Genomic DNA, 9337 nt, shown 5'->3' with positions numbered 1-9337 from the left:
TGTTCAAATTAGAAGGAAATTAGTAATTATATGAGATATAATTATGTTTAATTTTAGAATTAAATAGAATATGAGAATTTATATATTTAAATATGATTTAAATATATATAGATGGATATGTGTTAAAATTAATTTAATATTTGATATTAAACTAATTAAGTTTTATTTAATAATTAATTTATGAAATTAATTAAATTTTCATTTTTAAAATCAAAATAGATTTATAAAATCAAATTTTGAGTTTTAGATAAAATTGAAAAATTGGAAAACTAAAACACAATAGAAAAATGGATTTTTCCATTATCCATCTTTGAACTAGCTCAAACATATTTCAATATCTTGGGCTTGTCTTCTCCAAACATGAGTTGAAACTCATGTAACTCTTCTCTTTGCATGTTGATTTGTAATATAATGAAGAGATTGGAGTGAAAATCGGGCATGCAATCTATAGTGAATTTTAGAGAAAATTCGGTTGGAAGAATGGTTCTTCAACAACGTTGTTGCACTGAGCTTTTCTCCTTCATCCCTTAATTCAAGCTTGTTTTGAGTCTCACAACTCAATTTAGAGCACCAAGAGAATAGTGGAGAAGATCTTGAGGTGGTCTACAACAAGATATGGAGAAGATTGCAGCTGAAAAATGAGCTTTCAAGAAGTTCTACAAGCGGAATGTCTTGAAACCCATTTTTCTACAGAAGCATACTTTATATTATGCCAAAATTAATGAATTTGAATGCTTAGATGATTCTTGTGCTTCCGCTGCTATTGATACAATCCTATAATTGGTATCAGAGAATCGAATAAGCATTCAATTCGGTTTAATTTTGGTTTGGTAGGTGTTTTATATGAGAAATACGAAACTGGTGCACTGATATGGTTTTCTGAGATTTGGCTATTTAATTCTCTTTAATTTCTCATTTAAATTTGTAATTGGCTCTTGCTTGATGAGCTTTGATGTGTTCCCAAGAGTTTATAATTTATTTGGAGTCATTAGAGTTGAAATTAAGCTATAAATCAAATAAACAAGCGAAGAGGCCGAGTTGCAGTTCCAGAAAATCAGCCTTTGTTCTTATTATCGTTGAGGTTCTGGTTGCTAAACAATCGTCTAGCTCCAGATGCTACACAATATGAAGAAAAGCTAGACGATCATATAGCAATGGGCATTGGTCGTTGTGATGTTGAACGCTAGACGATTGTGTACCTGTAGAAGCTAAACAATGCATTCAATTTGCTATACGATAGCATTAAGCGATCGTTTAGTTTTGTCGTGGGAACTAAACGATACATTGAATTTACTGTACGATGGTACCATGCAATTGTTTAGCAACGATACGATCTAAGCGATGCGATGAAGTGCTATACGATATCGCTGAGCGATCATGTAGATGCAGAGCTAAACGATCGTATAGACGAAGTGCTAAGCGATGCGTTGAAGTTCCTATGCGATGGAACTAAACAAATCGCTTACCTATGATGCTGAACGATGCGATAATGTTCTATACGATGGAGCTAAGCGATCGTTTAGCTATGACGGATACTAAAAAGATGACATATAGTGCTAGACGATGGTGTTAAGCGATTCGATGAAGAGCTATACGATAGCCCTGAGCGATCGCTTACTACGATCGTTTATCTTTGATCGGGAGCTAAACGATACGTTGAATTGCTATGCGATAGCATTACGCGATCGTTTACCTTTATGCAACAGCTAAGGGATGCGTTGAGTTACTATGCGATAGCACTACGCGATCACATACCTTTATGCGGCAGCTGCCCGATGCGTTGAAGGTTATGCGATGGCATTAAACGACCTTTTCGTGCGCTAAACGATCAAGCATTTACTAAACGATCTGGCAAAATGCAAGATGATGGTCGTCATTGCTAAACGATGAGACTTAGCGAAATGTTGAACATGTGCAAGGGATGCCGGTTCGATCGGTTATCTTGTGGTCTGGATCGGTTCAGCTTCGAATGGTTCTTGGTTGGTCCGGTTCAGACGGTTCAGGTCCGATTCAAGCTCCTTGAGTTCATTTTGGAGTGGTTCGGAAGCTGGTTTTATAATAATTAGGTTTTGTTTGCTTGTGTTTTGCCAAAACTAAAACCATATCAGTCTGTGTTTAATTATTTATACATTTGATGTATGTTATAATTAAATAAATCTTGTATGTTACATGCATTGAAAGTATGTTATAATTGTTATAATATATAGTATGCATGTTAGGGTTTCTTGTATTTAATATAAATGTTATATTGAATTTGACCGCGTCATGTATGTTATGGATGAATAGCATGTCCAAAGTTTTATAAATTGTTATAAAATTGGGTTAGATATTTAAAATCCATAACAACAGCTGCATGCTCACGTAGGTTGACCACCTGTTTTAATTGTTAAAACTTATAGACTCTCTCTATTTTGTTTTATTCATCCATGAAAAAAGAACGATTGAAAAAATATATATATTGGCTATCACATAATTAAAAAATAGCTCAATTATTACTTTTTAAACAAATGGGGCTAAATTGAAAAAATTAACGATAATTATTAGAAAACACACACACGCACATATTTAACCTAAATTTAATGACATGATTAAATATGTAAGAACGAAACAAATTACCATTCACAAAAGCTTTGAATTTCTGAGGGTTTATGGTCTCGAAATCTTGTAATCTTGTCTTGTGAGCAAACTCTATTTACAATAATTTTATAATATTTTGCACTGTTTCTTCAAGAGATCCTTTTGGCCACTCATATAACATAAACTAAACAAATTAAGTAATTACAGAATGATATGAGACAGAGAAAGAAATAGGAAAAAAGATAATTTTAGAGAAAGAAAAAGAGAAAGAAAGAAAAACCTTGGTTCTGCCATCTTCAAAGAGCTGGTTAACAGTTTCATAAGTTGGGGGCTGTCCATGCCTCCATTGAATGGTAGGATCCTCCAAATTCAAGAAAACTCTATACTTATCAGCAACAATACTGGTTTCCTCAGGGCTCATCTTAATAGATTGCATTCTTTTCTTTAATTAACCAAAAACAGGATATATTTGGTGTGATGAATTGAATGGCCAAGTTATGTGGAGTTTTATAGGTGAAATATGCCACTCCCGTGTTTCTTTGGGTTCACCATTTGATTTTTAGATCTAATTCTTTTTCCTAGTATTTAGAATTTACGCGGTTGTAATACCATATTAAAGAAACATGAGATTTCATCGAAATTATACATATTTTATTCATGCTTTGATTGTTACCAATTAGTTTTGAACGTCTCTTTGTAGTGGTCTCAAAACTAATTGGTAACAATTGGTAACGAACAAGGCATGAGTCACGGTCCATATGCAACTTATAAGGATTGAGAGTTTCTTTTTTTTTTTTTTTTTCTTTTTACTTTTATATATATTCTTTTATAAGGATGATGAGATCTTCAACACTCCCTCTTGATTTCTTGATTTTTTTTAAAAAAAAAAATATCGACTTATAATAAAACATGAGTATGTTCAGTAAAAAAAAAAAAAAAAAATGAAATTTCAGAAATTTGACATTCTTTCTAGGTTAGTTCATGCATATTATACAACTAAAGTGTTCATTGATTGAATTTTATGGATTCAATCTAATAGTTCAAATTGCTTATAATTTAAACTCTTATTAAATTATCAACCCAGCCAATCCATTAAAGTAATTTTAATTCTTATTAAATTGCAATTATAGTTCATAACCAATGGACCTTGTTAGGTAGTGCAATGCGCAACTTAATTTCAAAATATGCCTTATACATAAGGGTGATTAAAAAAAAAAAAAGCTGACTATTCAAACGTTCCAAACATCTAACCTAACTATTATTGTTTGTGTCGTTTGCGATTTAAAATTAGTTAATTTGAGTTATTTTATAATTTTTTTTTTTAATTTCATATTATTGTGGGTGCATTAGATTGGGTCGAGTCAAACTCTAATTGTGTTTAGAAAAAAAAAATCAATCTAAACTTTTCATCTAATCAAAATCATATGGATTGAGTTGAGTTGTTTGAAATTTTGAGCTGTCACCCGTTGGTTTCTTTATCACACTAAAAATATAATGCTGAAAGTTTAGCTTTTTTTTTTTTAACAAAATATTAAGAGAGTATGTGATCAATAGATATATCAGGATATCTCAACTAGGTTGATACATCCGTAGCACTATCATTATGCCTCGGATCCAAAAGCTATGCATTCATTCTGTTGGGCTTTGCAAAATGAACGAGGCCCAAAATCACAATCTGATCCAACTTTGGAAATGGAGTAGTTGACAGATGTGGTCAATGTGAGGCCACGTAGCAGAAGGACGTCTACACGTTTCTAGTAAGTTTCTTTCACTTGAAATTAATTGTTTTCAATCTAATTTGATTTCAATGTGAAAGAAAACCTCTCTTTCTCTAAAACTTGGTCTTTCTTTCTATTTAGTTTGAAGTTCTCTCACTCACAAACTTTTTACATCTCTAGTGGCAAGCTTTTGCAAGATAAACAAGCACTACTACAAAAACAGTGTGTCTTGACTTTTTTAAATGTCAAAAATGACTTTTCTTGACGTTTTTTAAATGTCAAGAATGACTTTTCTTGACGTTTTTAAAAATGTTAAGGAAGCCAATATCAAGAATGTCGATTTTCTTGACATTTTAAAAAGTCAAGAAAAGTGACACTTGACATTTAAAAAACGTCAAGAAACATAGACACTCGACATGTTTGAAATGTCAAGAATATGCACATTCTTGACATGGAAAAACATCAAAAAATTTTGTGAACTTGACATTTAAAAACGTCAGAAACACAGACACTTGACATTTTTTAAATGTCAAGAATATGGACATTCTTGACAAGGAAAAACGTTAAATTTTGTGAACTTGACATTTAAAAAACGCCAAGAAATTTGTTTGTGATTTTTTAAAAAAATCTACAATGTTGATGTTTTTACCTATAATTGCTCTTATATTTTGATCCAACAACCACATTTGGTATATATATGACATAAATTCATCAATCAAATAAACAATATACACACATTGACAAACTTATATATCAACATAACAAAAAAACCACCAATATCTCTTTATAAAAACTTAACTTCTTTAACATTGTCAATATATACAACCTAAGCAACATAATTCTAATAATCAACTCATATGGACACTTCCTAAATAATATAAGGAACATAATTCTGTGAACCCAATATAAACAGTTTCAAAAAATATATTTCATCCCCCCCCCACCGTACATATTTGAATAATACCAAAAAATATTTATACCTATATGGGTATGAAGTAAATCCAGAAATTGATCAGCCGAAAGAAACACATCCAAAATGACCAACCACGATCACATATAGTAACCTAAAAATTCAGCCAACTCTATCCACACCTCATCTAACTCGATTTGTGAGTATGGTTTCCTTGTATCAATTTATACACATAAAAGCCAAATATTATAATGGATTCTATTGTTCTCTATACTATTTGAAATGTCGAAATAATGATAACATATCAAATCTGAGATGACAATGCTTTTTTTAGTCACAATATCCCTCATATACCTCATGACATAGTATCCACATTCGGGATTCCCAACTTGTAGAGGACACTATAGAGAAAAAAACCAGTAAATATGATTGAAGTAATCCTTACACACTAGATGTCTACTTAATATGATGAATAAGTAGTCGTTGTTAATTTATACTTGCCTTTACTGTTCACCATAAGGTTTGCTTCCGGCTTTTTTTACTATTCTTTTGAGATTGAAACATCGCAATTGTCCTATTTGTCAAAAAATAACCATAAATTATTCTAAAATAAAGTACACTTTAAAAAAAATACTACGAATGAAAAAGCACTAGAAGAATTGGGGCTTTAATATCGGTTATAAACCAACATTAAAGATAGTGTTATTAAAGCCCTTTAATGTCGGTTTTAAACCGACATTAAAGGGCTTTAATAACACTGTCTTTAATGTTGGTTGCAACTGAAGCCCAAGAATCAAATGAAACCCTTTAAATCGACAATGAAGCCCAGAATCTGTCCATTTTATCAATTATTGTCCATTTTTTTTTAAATTCTGTTGCCAAATCCATTTTTTCGGTAAAAAAGTATAACATGACACATCATCATCGAACGCTGTGGCTATGACATATTATTCATGTATGGATTGTAAATCTATTACATTTAATCCGCAAATTCTGCTATAAAATTATAATTTAAAAGGTCGTACAATAATTCAGACCTTGAAAACACAAATTACAAGTAATACAAATATTATGAGTTTACTGTCCCTCTCCACTTGGTAAGTATGAATCCCTTCATAATTCTTTTTTAACAGACCCCACCCCCCCCTCCCCCCCCCCAGCTTCAACAATGTCTGGTTATAGGCATCTTTGTCTAACCACTATTGTTCAAAGGATCACAAACAATAAAGGTTTAAAACAAAGGATTGAAAGTGAAAATGTGATCAGAATTCATATTCAACTAACCGTGTTTATTGGGAATGTACATAAATGGTACATTCAAGGAAAAATTCTTGTAGTGAATGTGTTGGATCTAGAGTTCCCCAAGAAAAAGCATAAAGAGGTTGCGATACCAAATCTTTACTCTTTTGTTGCACCTGCAAAATAAGAAAACTCAATAGTTGAATAAATGAGAGAATCTTCTTTTTCAAGATCTTGAAGAAGAGAAGCTTGGTTACCTAGATATGAGATACGAAGACGATGCAAAATTTTCGGCAGCATAACGATGCTACCACAATAAAATCAAAAATTTACCTTGAACCTATTCAAAGAAACACACTCCCAAAAATATTTCACAACCACTTGTTCTCAACAGAACTATTAGAATTCCCAAAAAATGAATATTCAAGAACACATACGTCAATAAGCAAATTTAGCTCACAATGTACTTCAAATCTCAAAAGTTGTCACAAAAACTATCATAGTACATGAATAACCCATAAGCTACCATAGTGCAACCCACAAACTCAAGCACCTCGAATCAAATCTAAACTACAAATAAATAGTACCCATGAGTCATAAACGGGTGTTACATTCTAATCCAATATGGTCCAAAGAGAAATAAGCACACTATAACTTCTCAAACAGGAATTTTCATTTCATTAGAGTCACTTGAAAATACTTAGAAACTGTGCTCTGCAAACATTCAAAAATGCAGTTACCAGGAACAATTTTTACATGAATCCCTTGTTGTTGCAATAAATCCATCTCCTCCCCACCCCTTCCAAACACCTAAAAAACACATAAACAAAACCATTAAAAGTATAGGGTAAAACGAACCTAGCGGCGCGTGCGGCGAAGACACGCGAACGACGACAATGCCTTCCATGTCTCTTCCGAAGGTGTCTTAAATATTGAAGAAGAAACAACAAAAGATGACATTATTTTAGTAATCTTTCTTTCTCAGCTCATACAAAAAAAGAAAAAAATAGGAAATGGCCAATTTAAACATATTCTTCCAAGAAAAACAGATAGATCGATGTTAATAAATGAGAGAATCTTCTTTTTCAAGATATTGAAGAAGAGAAGCTTGGTTACCTAGATATGAGATACGAAGACGATGGAAAATTTTCGGCAGCATAACAATGCTACCACAACAAAACCAAAAATTTATCTTCAACTTGTTCAAAGAAACACACTCCCAAAAATATTTCACAACCACGTGTTCTCAACAGAACTATCAGAATTCCCAAAAAATGAATATTCAAGAACACATACATCAATAAGAAAATTTAGCTCACAATGTACTTCAAATCTCAAAAGTTGTCACAAAAACTACCATAGTGCATGAATAACCCACAAACTACCATAGTGCAACCTACAAACTCGAGCACCTTGATTAACCCCAAAATTCCTAAGCTCACAAAATGCCTAGAGAATTGAGAACAAAATTATAAAAGGAGAACAGCATTTTACCTGCACTTTTTGGTGCCGAATCAACCCATTACTTCCATTCTCCTCCTTTCCAACTTCTTCATCCTCGGGAATTGCATCTAGGACACCTTGCCTCAAGTTCCTTCGCCACGGACTAACCTGAATTGTCTGTGTCAAGATCACTAGCATACTGGAACAACAACCTGCAATATAAACCTCAATTGACGGGGAGGAAACCCCAAGTTTAGGCTGGAAAAAGGTCGAGGAACCTGAACACATGGATGCAACCATATAACATTCCATAGTCCAACCTATCTTCTTCGAATTGTTCTCCAATCCAACACTCCTATTAATCCAATTGACCTCGATTCGTTCCAAAGAGCCACAGAGAATCAAATCCTCATTCTCATACACCTCAAACTCCACACTACTCGAGACCCGAATGCTATCAATGCTAAATTAGGTAACCTCAGAGGATTCCTTGTTGAGTCGATCACGATGAAGGGCAATAAAAGCAGAGTTGAAGGGCGGAAGGTGTTTTTCTTAGATATTGGGCATCATCGGAAGAGAAAACCGGTAAGGTATTCGAAAAACAAAAGGAGTAAATTCTATTGTCACAAATATACCAAACGAGCAGCAGATCTGCATGGAGAGATGCAAACCTGGCGAAGAGACACGAACGAGCAGTAGATCTGGCGAAGACATGCGAACGATGACGGAACGAGCAGTAAATCCGGTGAAGACACGCGAACGGCGACGAAACGAGCAGGAGATTCGGAAGAATGACCAACAAATCCGAGTGATTGGGTGCGGCAGCGCGGATTGTGTGACGAACAGACCTGCACGGAGGTCAGATCTACACCACAACAGACTTTTCACCCACGATCGACGGACGAATGGCATGGTTTTGAAAGAGAAGAGTGATAAAGAATAGGGTCTGAAGAGGAAAGTGTGAGAATGAGAGGAAACAGAAAATAGGGGGAGAGTGAAGAGGGAAATGAAAAAAATGGGGGGAAAACAGAAAGTGAGAGGATAAATTAAGCAGGTCTTTAATGTTGGTTTAAAACTGACATTAAAGGTCCCCTACAATGCCGGTTTAAAACCGACATTAAAGATCCACTTTTTTTTAAAAAAAAACAAAACCGACATTATACATCCACTTTTTTTAAGAAAAATAAAACCGACATTATACATCCACTTTTTTAAAAAAATAAATAAAATCGACATTATACATCCGATTTCACTTTTTCCAACCGACATTAAAGCTCAAAATTCTTGTGGTGAAGGTTAACTTACGTGTCAGTTATATATGAACCCAAGGTGTAATCAAACCTCAAAAAATTGAACCCAAGGTGTGCACATGCTTTAATGTGTTAAACATATATTAATTCCAATAACTAAAAATTGAACCCAAGTTTGGCAAAACATAATTTAGTTCATA

General features: G+C 33.4%; 1 pseudogene; it reads right to left on the bottom strand.

Annotated features, from left to right (window-relative positions):
• Positions 1-7116: 7116 nt before the first annotated feature.
• Positions 7117-8601, bottom strand: LOC120079466 (uncharacterized protein At1g01500-like; annotated as a pseudogene).
• Positions 8602-9337: the final 736 nt, after the last annotated feature.

Source organism: Benincasa hispida, chromosome 1 (assembly GCF_027475165.1).
Source record: "Benincasa hispida cultivar pf3 chromosome 1, pf3_genome.v1.1, whole genome shotgun sequence".
In the NCBI taxonomy this organism is placed as follows: domain Eukaryota; kingdom Viridiplantae; phylum Streptophyta; class Magnoliopsida; order Cucurbitales; family Cucurbitaceae; genus Benincasa; species Benincasa hispida.
Note: the sequence above shows the minus strand (reverse complement) of the source record. Positions and strands in the feature narration are given on the sequence as shown.